A 16,042-nucleotide genomic window follows, 5' to 3' on the forward strand; every position below is an offset into this window, starting at 1 on the left:
TTTAATCTGATGAGTCAATACAAATATTTGAAAGAAATACATTAACATTAAACTATTTTAAACATAAAAAAATCGATTTGGAGGAAAAAAAAGAAAACAAATTTGTTTCATTATTTACTGACTCAAAACATACATGTAAAAAAAAACAGTGAAGAAATGTAAATTATAAAGGTTTTCATGAACACACTTATAACCGTATGATTTATGAAAGAAACTACTTAAAAACAACATTTAAAACAATAAACTGCTGAAAGAAGCTGCAGTTCCACTAAGTGTCCTGCTCTGAAGGGACTGTCATGACCAGATTAGCCTCATTGACCGGATTTGGGTAAATCATGCTAATCCGTTAGCCTGACTATTTTCTCATGGTTTCACTCAGTAAAAACATTTCAACACTTTCTGTGTCGGCTGTGACTTAGTTCGTTATTTATTTAAAGTTATTAAATAAATAAAAACGGATCAAAATGAGTTTGAAATAATAAAAAACTAACAAGTTTCCGTTTACAACACAGTGGGTGTAGTTCCTCCTGTGTCCGCTGGAGGGAGCGCTCCGTGGCCATTTTATGCTAAAATAATGATCTTAAAATGCTTAATGTATCTGATAAATCATAAACTTTATAAAATATTTGAAAACTCTCTTTGAGCAGAAACAAAAACATTTTAATCCAGTTTACAGTTTATTAAAGAGTCTCAATCTTTAAACTTTACATATTTTTGAGCCACAGTAAAAGTTTAATCGATTATTTACTTATTTCTATAACTTTTCTCAGTTGAACATTTCACCTGTAGTTCCGCGATGTGTCCGCCAGAGGGAGTTCCAGCGCCATGATTTACTTTATATTTCTGAAGTCACAGGTTTTAGGGTAAATTGGTCTGATTTTCAAATATTAACATGTTTAAAGTATTAACATAAAATAGTATTTAAAATCGATTTGGAAAAAAAAAAAAAAAAGGGAAGAGAAAAAGAGAAAACCCACACGAGACACAAAGCTGTCAGTTTGTTCCACAATTTACTGACTCACAGCATCTATTTAAAAAAAGTTAAGATTTAAACAGTGGAGAAATGTAAATTATAACGGTTTTCATGAATAAACTTCCGTAAAATTAAGAAAGAAAACTACTTAAAAAAAAACACATTTCAAAACAATAAACTGCTGAAAGAAGCTGCAGTTCCACTAAGTGTCCACTAGAGGAAGCGCCGTGTCCTGCTCTGAAGGGACTGTCATGACCAGATTGGCCTCATTGACCGGATTTGGCTAAATCATGCTAATCCGTTAGCCTGACTATATTTTCATGATTTCACTAAATAAAAACAGTTCAACACTTTCTCTGTCGGCTGTGACTTAGTTCGTTATTTATTTAAAGTTAATAAATAAATAAAAACGGCCCAAAAATAGTTTGAATCAATAAAAACTAAGAGGTTTCCGTTTAAAATACAGCCTGCAGTTCCGCAATGTGTCCGCCAGAGGGAGCGCCGGCGCAATGATTTACTGTTGATTCTTGAAGTCACAGGTTTTGCAGTAAATGGGTCTGATTTTCAAATATTAACATGTTCAAAGTATTAACTGAAAATGTGATGAATGTAGCGCCTCAGTGATGTGAGTTTATTGGAGTTTTGGAAAAAAAAAAAAAAGATTAAAACTGTGGAGAAATGTAAATGATATAATATATAATACTTCTGTATAATTAAGAAAGACAAGACAAAAACACATTTAAAACAATAAACTGCTGAAAGAAGCTGCAGTTCCACCAAGTGTCCACCAGAGGGAGCGCCGTGTCCTGCTCTGAAGGGACTGTCATGACCAGATTGGCCTCATTGACCGGATTTGGCTACATCATGCTAATCCGTTAGCCTGACTATATTTTCATGATTTTACTCTGTTCAAAGGGTTAAAGACTTTCTCTGTCGGCTGTGACTTAGTTCGTTATTTATTTAAAGTTATTAAATAAATAAAAAACGGCCCAAAAAGAGTTTTAAATAATAAAAAACTAAGAGGTTTCCGTTTAAAATACAGCCTGCAGTTCCGGGATGTGTCCGCCAGAGGGAGCGCCGGCGCAATGATTTACTGTTGATTCTTGAAGTCACAGGTTTTACAGTAAATGGGTCTGATTTTCAAATATTAACATGTTTAAAGTATTAACATAAATTGTGATGAATGTAGCGCCTCAGTGATGTGAGTTTATTAGAGTTTAATGTTCGTGTGTGCAGTTCAGACTGAGCTCTGTCTACAGGATTATTATTATTCACATGTATTGCGTTTGAGGGAGCGCCGTGTCCTGCTCTGAAGGGACTGTCATGACCAGATTGGCCTCATTGGCCGGATTTGGCTAAATCATGCTAATCCGTTAGCCTGACTATATTTCCATGATTTCACTAAATAAAAACAGTTCAACACTTTCTCTGTCGGCTGTGACTTAGTTCGTTATTCATTTAAAGTTATTAAATAAATAAAAACGGCCCAAAAAGAGTTTGAAATAATAAAAACTAACAAGTTTCCGTTTACAACGCAGTGGGTGTAGTTCCGCCTGTGTCCGCTGGAGGGAGCGCTCCTTGAGGAAATGCGGTCATTTTTCTGCCAAATAATTTTTAATCAAATTAATCTTAAATCATTTAAACGTGTCATTTTTAAGTGAGTTTTTTTCGTATTGGAACCAAAATGCATCTGTAATAAAAAATGATAAACTTTATAAAATATTTGAAAACTCTTTTTGAGCAGAAACAAAGACTTTTTAATCCAGTTTATTAAACAGTCTCAATGTTTTAACTATACTTATTTTTCAGCCACAGTAAAAGTATAAAGTTTCTAAAACGTTTCTCAGTTGAACATTTCACCTGCAGTTCCGGGATGTGTCCGCCAGAGGGAGCGCCGGCGCCATTATTTACTTTATATTTTTGAAGTCACAGGTTTTGGAGCAAATTGGTCTGATTTTCAAATATTAACATGTTTAAAGTATTAACATAAAATAGTATTTAAAGTCAATTTGGGGAAAAAAAGAGAGAGAAGAGAAAAAGAGAAAACCCACACGAGACACAAAGCTGTCAGTTTGTTCCACAATTTACTGACTCACAGCATCTATTTAAAAAAAGTAAGGATTAAAACGGTGGAGAAATGTAAATTATAACGGTTTTCAGGAATAAACTTCTGCATAATTAAGAAAGAAAACCACTTAAAAACACATTTAAAACAATAAACTGCAGAAAGAAGCTGCAGTTCCACTAAGTGACTTAGTTCGTTATTTATTTAAAGTTATTAAATAAATTAAAACGGCCCAAAAAGAGTTTGAAACAATAAAAAACTAAGGTTTCCTCTTAAAATACAGTCTGTAGTTCCGCGATGTGTCCACCAGAGGGAGCGCCGGCGCAATGATTTACTTTATATTTCTGAAGTCACAGGTTTTGCAGTAAATGGGTCTGATTTTCAAATATTAACATGTTTAAAGTATAAACATAAAGTGTGATGAATGTAGCGCCTCAGTGATGTGAGTTTACTAGAGTTTATGTGTTTGCAGCTCAGACTGAGCTCTGTCTACAGGATTATGTTGAAGTTGTTTTTCCTCAGAAATGATATGGTTAATATCTTTATGGAAACAATATGAAAAATAGTCATTTAAATCCACAGAGTCACAGAAAACAACAAAGACAAAGACCTCAGAGACACAAAGCTGTTTGTTTGTTTCTAACTCACTTACAGATCGTAATGTCCGGCACTGACAGGCCGTGACCAGCGCACGTGCCACTTCAAGGTGCTTTATTATTGAACTCGTTTCCAAGAGAACAGGCTGATGTTCTGACCGCAGCTCCAACACACCCACGGAGACTCACTTCTTCTCACAGAGCACACTTTACACGGGCTCACAGCGCCCCCTGGTGGCAGAGCAGGCAAACAGCAAAGGAGAACACGACAAGTAACACACGGATAATACAATATTTACAAAACAAAGACTGAAAGAACAGGAGATAAATTATAAAGGTTCTCATGAAGATACTTCCCATAGATATAATATACAAGATACTTCCTATAGATATAATATACAAGATACTTCCTATAGATATAATATAAAAGATACTTCCTATAGATATAATATACAAGATACTTCCCACAGATATAATATACAAGATACTTCCTATAGATATAATATACAAGATACTTCCCACAGATATAATATACAAGATACTTCCTATAGATATAATATACAAGATAATTCCTATAGATATAATATACAAGATACTTCCCACAGATATAATATACAAGATACTTCCCACAGATATAATATACAAGATACTTCCTATAGATATAATATACAAGACACTTCCTATAGATATAATATACAAGATACTTCCCATAGATATAATATACAAGATACTTCCTATAGATATAATATACAAGATACTTCCTATAGATATAATATACAAGATACTTCCTATAGATATAATATACAAGACACTTCCTATAGATATAATATACAAGACACTTCCTATAGATATAATATACAAGATACTTCCTACAGATATAATATACAAGATACTTCCTATAGATATAATATACAAGATACTTCATATAGATATAATATACAAGATACTTCCCATAGATATAATATACAAGATACTTCCCATAGATATAATATACAAGATACTTCCTATAGATATAATATACAAGATACTTCCTATAGATATAATATACAAGATACTTCCTATAGATATAATATACAAGACACTTCCTATAGATATAATATACAAGATACTTCCTGATACTTTATCGGAAAGTACTTTAAAACACATTTAAAACAATAAACTGCTGAAAGAAGCTGCAGTTCCTCTAAGTGTCCACCAGAGGGAGCGCCGTGTCCTGCTCTGAAGGGACTGTCATGACCAGATTAGCCTCATGGACCAGATTTGGCTAAATCATGCTAATCCGTTAGCCTGACTATATTTTCATGATTTCACTAAATAAAAACAGTTCAAGACTTTCTCTGTCGGCTGTGACTTAGTTCGTTATTTATTTAAAGTTATTAAATGAATAAAAACGGCCCAAAAAGAGTTTGAATCAATAAAAACTAAGAGGTTTCCGTTTAAAATACAGCCTGCAGTTCCGGGATGTGTCCGCCAGAGGGAGCGCCGGCACCATGATTTACTTTATATTTTTGAAGTCAAAGGTTTTGGAGTAAATTGGTCTGATTTTCAAATATTAACATGTTCAAAGTATTAACGTAAAATGGTATTTAAAACATATAAAATCGATTTGGGAAAAACCCAGACTCACGGCATCTATTTGAAAAAAAAAAAAAAAAAGATTAAAACGGTGGAGAAATGTAAATGATATAATATATAATACTTCTGTATAATGAAGAAAGAAAACTACTTAAAAAAAAACACATTTAAAACATTAAACTGCTGAAAGAAGCTGCTGTTCCACCAAGTGTCCACCAGAGGGAGCGCCGTGTCCTGCTCTGAAGGGACTGTCATGACCAGATTGGCCTCATGGACCGGATTTGGGTAAATCATGCTAATCCGTTAGCCTGACTATATTTTCATGATTTCACTCAATAAAAAACAGTTCAACACTTTCTCTGTCGGCTGTGACTTAGTTCGTTATTTATTTAAAGTTATTAAATAAATAAAAACGGCTCAAAATGAGTTTGAAATAATAAAAAACTAAGAGGTTTCCGTTTATGCAATTTCTCCATCTGTACCATCTTATCTTATCTTATCTTTACAACACAGCCTGTAGTTCCGGGATGTGTCCACCAGAGGGAGCGCCGGCGCAATGATTTACTGTTGATTCTTGAAGTCACAGGTTTTGCAGTAAATGGGTCTGATTTTCAAATATTAACATGTTTAAAGTTTTAACATAAAATGTGATGAATGTAGCGCCTCAGTGATGTGAGTTTATTAGAGTTTAATGTTCGTGTGTGCAGCTCAGACTGAGCTCTGTCCACAGGATTATTATTATTCACATGTATTGGCTTGTTGCACAATGTGGCTACGCTAGTTCCTCTGAGCTGAGGCTGTGGGCGCTAGCACTTCCTGTTCGTATTCATTTCCATTAAGATGAGCTTAGACCCGTTCGATTCAGCGTAGTTCCTACAGATTCTGTGGTGGACAGTGAGTTTCTGGTAGATGATCACTCCCTGCAGGTAAACGAGTTGCTGTACAGTGTAAATATTTCCATAGAGGAGACGTCTATGTTTATAAGGATCAGTGAGTTTGTCTTGAAGCTACACTGCAAAAAGTATTTAACTAGATCAGTATAAACATCTCAATTTGAGCAAAATAATCCAAATCTTAGTTGTTTTGACTAGTTAAGAAGTTCTTGGGCATTTGTCCCAGATTATTTCACTTGTTCTGAGATGTTTCTGACTCGTTTCGATACATTTCGTCCTTATTTCAGGTCATTTTCTTTGCCAATGGGGAAAGAAAATTGGTCTTATCTCATTGGCAATTTTACTTTCTTATTTCAAGCGAGATTTGCCCTAGAACTGGTCTGAAATGTCCTCAAACAAGCAAAGTAAACTTGGTCCGATCAGGAAAAGTGTCTAAATGAGTGAAAACCGCTCAAAACAAGATACATTTCCTCAATTCAAGTCATTTAAGCCAATGCTTGATATTGACTTTTTGTAGTGTAAAGGCTAACATTAATTTCATGCATTTTACAATTTGAAATAGTGCCGTTTATTCAATTCTTTTAAAGCATGTTAGCCTTTAGCTTCAAGACAAACTATCAATCCTTTATGATCACAGGCGTCTCTGATCCAAACTCGTTACATCAAGGTTTGAACACACAGTAAATGATCATCGACCAGGAACTCACTGCCCACAACGTAATCTTTAGAAAATGTGATTATTATTCCAGGAAAAGAACACCGACAGGAAGTACTGGCGCTCACACCTTCAGGTCCGAGGAGCTAGCATAGCCACACCGCGCAACAAGCCAATTGGGTTTGAGGGAGCGCCGTGTCCTGCTCTGAAGGGACTGTCATGACCAGATTGGCCTCATTGACCGGATTTGGCTAAATCATGCTAATCCTTTAGCCTGACTATATTTCCATGATTTCACTAAATAAAAACAGTTCAACACTTTCTCTGTCGGCTGTGACTTAGTTCGTTATTTATTTAAAGTTATTAAATAAATAAAAACGGCCCAAAAAGAGTTTGAAATAATAAAAACTAACAAGTTTCCGTTACAACGCAGTGGGTGTAGTTCCGCCTGTGTCCGCTGGAGGGAGCGCTCCGTGTTAGAAATGCGGTCATTTTTCTGCCAAATAATTTTTAATTAAATTAATCTTAAATCATTTAAACGTGTCATTTTTAAGTGAGTTTTTTTTCGTATTGGAACCAAAATGCATCTGTAATAAAAAATGATAAACTTTATAAAATATTTGAAAACTCTTTTTGAGCAGAAACAAAGACTTTTTAATCCAGTTTATTAAAGAGTCTCAATGTTTTAACTATACTTATTTTTCAGCCACAGTAAAAGTATAAAGTTTCTAAAACGTTTCTCAGTTGAACATTTCACCTGCAGTTCCGGGATGTGTCCGCCAGAGGGAGCGCCGGCGCCATGATTTACTTTATATTTTTGAAGTCAAAGGTTTTGGAGCAAATTGGTCTGATTTTCAAATATTAACATGTTTAAAGAATTAACATAAAATAGTATTTAAAATAAATTTGGGGAAAAAAAGAGAGAGAGAAGAGAAAAAGAGAAAACCCACACGAGACACAAAGCTGTCAGTTTGTTCCACAATTTACTGACTCACAGCATCTATTTAAAAAAAGTAAAGATTAAAACGGTGGAGAAATGTAAATGATATAATATATAATACTTCTGTATAATTAAGAAAGAAAACTACTTAAAAAATTCACAGGTTTTGCAGTAAATGGGTCTGATCTTCAAATATTAACATGTTTAAAGTTTTAACATAAAGTGTGATGAATGTAGCGCCTCAGTGATGTGAGTTTATTAGAGTTTATGTGTTTGCAGCTCAGACTGAGTGTTGCTCGCCCATTTTCGACAAAGTATTTAAGCGCTTTCTTATTGTTGGTAAATGGTTCACTGTAAATAACAGTATTTATTCATCTTTTCGCTAAATTAAACACTGTCTTTTTATTAATTGAAACCGGAAGCGCATCCATCACGTGACCGCTTTATGCTAGTTTAAAAGAGCTAGGCCCACAGCCTCAGGGCAGAAGCTGTGGCGCAGTAGTCGGGCCGTGGCCTAAGCCTTGTGACATCTGGGACGTGGGACCTATGTTTACCCTTTTCTTTTCTGTACTATTTGAGCTCGAAATAAACTTTGAAAAGCCAACTGATTCTCCCTGGTGATTTCGAGGGGGCAACAAAATCTTGGTGTTTCTGCCCGGTTGGATTAAGTTTGTGGATGACCTGGATCGCTACCGTGGATTGTGGCTACCGGAGCGCGTGTGTGGACTATATTCGTGAGTGGAATACGCTACGAGAGACGCCAACACGAAGCTATCACGGAGCTAATGCTAACGGAAGCGAGGTCAAGGAAGACTACACAACCCACCGCAAGTCACGATCAAAGCCAAGGTAAAAGACTTTCCAATCATGCCAGACTTTCACGAACAAGTGTCTGAATGGGAAAATATGCTGGAAGAAATCGAGGGAAAGCTAATTGCCTTACCTGCTTCGGAACTTCTTAAAATATGCACTACACTTGAAATCAATGTTGAAGATGAAGAAAAAAACTCACCTCGCAAATTGAGAAGGCTAATTCTGCGGCATTTGGAGTGTGAGGATGTCACGTCGCTTGAAGATGGAGGAATGTCATTGTTATTGAAAATAAATGACAGAATTGATGAACTGAGAAAAACGCTGTCTACGTCTGGTCCCACGTCGCCACGCCGCCCTCTGGCGGACACAGCTGGTACTGCGCCCAGCAACACGGAACCTGTGGTAAGACCACGCACCTCTGCCACCACGCTTACTGCCGCTAATTTGTCTGAAAGAACTCAAACTGTTGTTCACCCAATGTATAGAAAAGACTTTAAAATTAATGGACAAATTGGTGAACATAATCAAACGGATAAGCTGGGATATGCAAGTTTAGAAAGACAAATTACAAAAGCATTAAAGAAGGGATATGATGAATGCGAAATTATTGATGCAGTCCTTCAAGCTATTATTCCAGGAACAAAACTGCGAAGTTATCTGGAAAGTAGAGATGATTTGTCATTGCAAGCTCTGAAACAAATATTGCGGACTCATTTTGTTGAAAAAGATGCTAATGAGCTGTACCACTCCTTAACTCGTGCTGCACAAGATCACGGAGAGACTCCAGTCCAGTTTTTAGTTCGAGCTATGGACTTGAGGCAACAGATACTCTTTGCTTCAGAAAGAGCAGACACTGGCTTGAAGTACAGCCCAGAGCTCATCCAAAATCAGTTTTTGCAAACCATACTTACCGGACTCCAAGATGACACCATCCGTATTGACATAAAGTCACATTTGCAAAATCCAAAAGTAACTGATGAAGTTCTGCTGGAGAAAATGACCGCCGCCTACAACCTGGAGATGGAGAGGAAGGGCAAGCTGTCAAGCAAATCCAGAGCCAAGGTGTTAGCGGTGAGTAATCCACATTTCACTGATTCAGAGAGCAGCAGTTATGACAGTAACTCTACCAGTCATAAAAAGCAAAAGTTTGAAAAACGTGACGCATTGATGGAGAAAGTAGACCAGGGGAACAAAGCAATCTGTGAAGCCATTCAGAATCTCACCACTCAGCTGTCAAGCCTGCACCAGCCACCCGGACAACCACCACCATGGGGACAAGCCAGCCACAGCTACAACAGACCACCACCAAGGACACGCCCCAACCGGCAGTGTCACCAGTGCCAGCGGACCAATCCAGGGGGGGAATGCGACCACTGCTACAAGTGTGGGAGCATAGACCACTGGGCCGTTGGTTGCCGCAGAGCGCCTAGGAACACCACAGCCTCCACCAACAAGATCGAAACCAGCGTACATCTTGGTAAGAACACAGACATATTCTGCACCACAGCGCCCCTCACTGGTAAACAACATCAAACTGCTAAGCTGGTGGGGAGGAGGTGCCTTGTTCGAGCCACAATGAACAATGTTGACACCAAAGTGCTGTGGGACACTGGCTCACAAGTGTCCATTATTGGGGATGAGTGGAAGCAGAGACACTTACCCCATGTTACTGTGAGGCCTGTGGAAGAGTTACTGGAAGAAGGAGGGCTGGATCTGTCCGCAGCAAATGGGACAAAGATTCCATATCAGGGCTGGATTGAAGTGAAGTTTGCACTGTCACAAGATGCTGTTGCTGGGATGAGTGATGAACCAGTAGTTGTTCCTATCTTAGTCGCCTCTACAGATCTGGAACGTCCTATTATTGGATTTAATGTAATTGAGGAGCTGGCTTTAGCAAATGAGGGTCTTGGAAGCTGTTTTCCTTCTGGTCACATGGTAAGGAGATTTTGTTCAGCACTTGATGTGGGTCAGGAAACTGCGAGGGCTGTTCTAACTGTTTTACAGAAGCCGTCACCTGAAAACAACCCCCACATTGCTCGTCTGGGAAGAATGCCAGTTACTGTCCCAAAGAGGAACGCCATCCAAGTGCAATGCAACTATCTACAGCAAGGGTTGCTCTGTGGAACTCACGTTGTGTTGGAGCCTAACCCGGAGACACCGTGGCCCACAGGACTCAAAGTAAGAGAACAGCTCATTCAACATCAAGAGAATACAAGGATTAAGGTAACTGTTGAAAACGCAACAGACTGTGATATTACTCTTTGTGGCCGCACAACACTTGGCTGGTTACACAGTGTTGATGCTGTTTATCCACTAGAGCCCAAGTCACCAGAGGGCAGTGCCACATCCTCACCGGAGCAGCCCAGTCAAGCACCACAGAGGGAGCCCTGGGTCCCGCCTGTAGATCTGAGTCACCTCTCGGCAGAGCAGCAGCACAGAGTTCGTCAGATGCTGGTGGAGGAGGGTGACGTGTTTGCCAGAGATGAGTGGGATGCTGGTTGTATCACTGATTTGCAAATGGACATTAATTTGAAAGACTCTGTTCCTGTCCAGAGAACATACAATGCCATACCCCGACACCTGTATCAGGAAGTCAAGGCTCACATTCAGGATTTGTTGAGTAGAGGTTGGGTTCAAAAGTCCTATTCCTCTTACTCTTCACCGGTAGTCTGCGTCAGGAAAAAGGACGGCACTCTCCGGTTATGCATTGATTACAGGCTGCTGAATGAGAAGACCTGGCCAGACCGTCATCCCATCCCCCGGATCCAAGAAATCCTGGAAAACTTGGGTGGAAACTCCTGGTTCACCGTCCTGGACCAGGGCAAAGCATACCACCAAGGCTTCATGAGCGAGAAGAGCAGACCATACACAGCCTTTATTACACCATGGGGACTCTATGAGTGGACCAGGATCCCATTTGGCCTCTCAAATGCCCCGGCCGCTTTTCAACGCCACATGGAGGGATGCCTGGGAGATCTGAGGGATGAAGTCTGTGTGCCCTATCTGGATGATGTCCTTGTTTTCAGCCGCACATTTGACCAACATGTGGAAAACGTCAGACAAGTCCTGCGGCGACAGAGAGCCTGTGGGATGAAGCTGAGAGCCGAAAAATGTGAGTTGTTTAAGCCACAAGTAACGTATGTTGGTCGAGTGATCTCTGCAGAAGGATACAGGATGAACCCGAGGGAGGTGGAGGCAGTAAAGGCGCTCACGTACCAGACCCCAGCTACAGTGAGAGAGGTGAGGAAGCTCCTGGGATTCTTGAGCTACTACAGAGCTTACATCCAGGACTTCTCCAGGACTGCAAAGCCACTGTATGAGCTGCTGGCAAAGCCCAAAGGTGAGCCAAAACACTGCCACAAAAAGGGGACAAAACATTCAGGTGCTCAGCTCCCACCCTCCTCGCCGGTTCAGTGGACAGAAATACACAGAGCAGTTTTAGAGACGCTTGTGAACCAACTTACAAATCCACCTGTTATGGCATATCCGGACCTCGAGCAGCCTTTCATTCTCCATGTTGACGCTTCAGAGCAAGGGCTCGGTGCTGTGCTGTACCAGCGACAAGATGGCGCACTGAGAGTGATTGGCTACGGATCCAGAACCCTGACGCCTGCAGAGAAGAACTACAAGCTGCACTCAGGAAAACTGGAATTCCTCGCACTGAAATGGGCCATCACAGAGCGTTTCCGTGACTACCTGTTTCACGCGCCACACTTCACAGTCTACAGTGACAATAACCCACTCACTTACGTTACCAAGTCGGCAAAACTCAACGCCACGGGTCACCGCTGGGTTGCAGAGCTGGCAGACTATAGATTCACACTCAAGTACAGACCTGGAACAGCTAACACAGATGCTGACTTTCTCTCTCGCAGACCTAAGCCCATCAAAACCATCATGCAGGAGTGCACGGAAGAGTGTGAGCCGGAGGTCATGGACAGCATCTGTAAAGCAGTCAAAAGCAGCCAAACAGGTGAGATCAACTGGATTTCTGCTGTCACCTGTAATGTGGATGTCCTACCACCAGATGGCAGTGCTGTACCACCCCTTCAGCCCTTCTCCATCCAAGACATCCAGGCCCAGCAGAATGCAGATCCAGCCATCCAGAGGGTCTCCAACCTGAAAAGAGAAAACACTTACCTGAAGTACAGAGACAAAGCTGCAGAGAGTGAGCAAGTCCGGGTTCTCCTGAGAGAATGGCCAAAGCTGCAGCTGGGTGAAGATGGACTCCTGTGGAGGAAGACCAACAACAGGCTGCAACTGGTGGTGCCAGAGCCCTTGAAGCCCCTGGTGTACAAGTACCTCCATGAGGAGATGGGACACTTGGGTGCTGACCGGATGGTGGCCCTGGCCCGAGAGCGCTTCTTTTGGCCAAAAATGAGGCAGGAGATGGAGCACTACGTTACACGTGTCTGCAGCTGCATCAAAAACAAAAGGCCCAACAGAGTCACAAGGACACCACTTCAAAGCATTGAAACTTCTGCACCATTCGAGATGGTCTCAATAGACTTTTTACATCTGGAGAAAAGCAACGGGGGGGAAGAGTATATCCTGGTTTTAGTGGACCATTTCACTAAATACGCTCAGGCCTACGCAACCAAAGACAAGGCCGGGAAAACTGCTGCCAGAAAGCTGTTTGACGAATTTATCCCACGCTTTGGGTTCCCATCCAGGATCCACCACGACCAAGGGAGAGAGTTTGAGAACCAGCTGTTTCGGAAGCTCCAGGAATATGGTGGTATTCAACACTCTCGCACTACACCTTACCACCCCCAAGCTAACCCTGCCGAACGTTTTAACAGGACTCTGTTGAGTATGCTGCGGACACTGGAGGAGACACAAAAGGCCAGATGGAAGGAGCACCTCAACAAAGTAGTTCATGCCTACAACTCCACCATCCACGAGGCGACAGGGTACTCCCCTTTCTTCTTGCTTTTTGGACGTGAACCAACCCTCCCAGTTGACCTCTTGTTTCCCAAGAAGCTCGGTGACGCAGAGAAACAGACCCCTGCTGGCTATGCGGAGAAGTGGAGAGAGGCAATGCAGGAAGCCTATTCCATTGCCCTGACGAACATGAGGAAGTCTGCAAAAAAGGGCCAAGATTATTACAATCAGCGCGCCTGGAGCTCCACGCTGAACCCAGGTGACCATGTATTGGTGAGAAATCTCACGCCTCGAGGTGGTCCGGGGAAGCTCCGCAGTCACTGGGAGGACACTGTCCATGTGGTGAGGGAGAGCAAAGGTCCTGGAAGCCCTGTCTATGTGGTTGAGCCTCTGAATGCTGTAGGGAGAAGACGTGTGCTGCACAGAAACTTACTCTTACCTTGTCCTTACCTGGTTGAACCAGCGCCTGTCGTACCCAACCCTAAAAGGAGAAGCAGGAGAACCAGAACGTCGCCAGGAAGAGGGACAAGTGTTAAGTGCAACATCCAGCCTGCAGGTACAGAGAGCTCTAGTGAGGAAGACTACCATCTCGTCATGCCACCCCAACCCGTTTTTCAGCCGCTCAATCCAACTGCCAGAGAGTTCCAACCGAGAGTCCCCACTCCAAGACAGCCGGAACAGGGAGCTGCACCTGCTGAGAGAGCTGAAGTGGTGATCCTGATCCCAGAGGTTGACCCTGAGCCGGAGCCAGAGCCAGTACAGGAAGCGGATTCATCTGAGCGAGAGGCATCCTCCTCTGACTCCTCGGAGCGACCTGCAAGACCTGTCAGAACCAGACGGCCCAGGCGCTTGTACACCTACGACCAGCTTGGTGAGCCCACGGTCCTGGAAGTGCAGACCTGTCCTGTCGGTGTGTCCAAACCAGCGAAGGTCCGAGACGGCTTCTTCAGCACCTCGGCCAACCTATATCCTTTTTAATTCCCAGTCGTAATGCAGTAGTAACATGCACTTTATGTACCTGCTAATTGAGTTGCACTTTGCACTTTGCACTTTAAAGTATGTGGCTTGTGTGCAATAGAGATATGTGCAATAGTAGTAAATGTACTTTAATTATTGTTTAAGTAGTACATGCTATTTGTTAAGTTGGTTTGCTATGCTGCTACAAAATCTTGGGTAGAAGGTATTTTCCTTGAGTCAATTCTGAAGATTCTGGGGCCCACCAATGCTTCAACGGACTATCTACCCAAATACGGAAATGGACCTTTAAACCTGCGCGTACCGCCGTGCCAAAGGACTCTTGGATAACGGACACTATTCATTTAGCCTGGACTCTTTTGTGAAGTATTGTTGTGGTTCAAATTGTTTATTTACTACAATTTATGGTTTAAGTCAAGTAAGACCCCCCAGTAGGATTAAGGGAATGTTGGGTTAACATTATTTTTAGTGGGGGAGGGTGTTGCTCGCCCATTTTCGACAAAGTATTTAAGCGCTTTCTTATTGTTGGTAAATGGTTCACTGTAAATAACAGTATTTATTCATCTTTTCGCTAAATTAAACACTGTCTTTTTATTAATTGAAACCGGAAGCGCATCCATCACGTGACCGCTTTATGCTAGTTTAAAAGAGCTAGGCCCACAGCCTCAGGGCAGAAGCTGTGGCGCAGTAGTCGGGCCGTGGCCTAAGCCTTGTGACATCTGGGACGTGGGACCTATGTTTACCCTTTTCTTTTCTGTACTATTTGAGCTCGAAATAAACTTTGAAAAGCCAACTGATTCTCCCTGGTGATTTCGAGGGGGCAACATGAGCTCTATTTACAGGATTATGTTGAAGTTGTTTTTCCTCAGAAATGATATGGTTAATATCTTTATGGAAACAATATGAAAAATAATCATTTAAATCCACAGAGTCACAGAAAACAACAAAGACAAAGACCTCAGAGACACAAAGCTGTTTGTTTGTTTCTAACTCACTTATAGATCGTAATGTCCGGCACTGACAGGCCGTGACCAGCGCACGCGCCACTTCAAGGTGCTTTATTATTGAACTCGTTTCCAAGAGAACAGGCTGATGTTCTGACCGCAGCTCCAACACACCCACGGAGACTCACTTCTTCTCACAGAGCACACTTTACACGGGCTCACAGCGCCCCCTGGTGGCAGAGCAGGCAAACAGCAAAGGAGAACACGACAAGTAACACACGGATAATACAATATTTACAAAACAAAGACTGAAAGAACAGGAGAGAGAAATTATAAAGGTTCTCATGAAGATACTTCCCATATATATAATATACAAGATACTTCCCATAGATATAATATACAAGATACTTCCTATAGATATAATATACAAGATACTTCCCATAGATATAATATACAAGATACTTCCTATAGATATAATATACAAGATACTTCCCATAGATATAATATACAAGATACTTCCCATAGATATAATATACAAGATACTTCCCACAGATATAATATACAAGATACTTCCCATAGATATAATATACAAGATACTTCCTATAGATATAATATAAAAGATACTTCCCATAGATATAATATACAAGATACTTCCCATAGATATAATATACAAGATACTTCCTATAGATATAATATACAAGATACTTCCTATAGATATAATATACAAGA

Source organism: Gobius niger, assembly GCF_951799975.1.
Source record: "Gobius niger genome assembly, chromosome: 23".
In the NCBI taxonomy this organism is placed as follows: domain Eukaryota; kingdom Metazoa; phylum Chordata; class Actinopteri; order Gobiiformes; family Gobiidae; genus Gobius; species Gobius niger.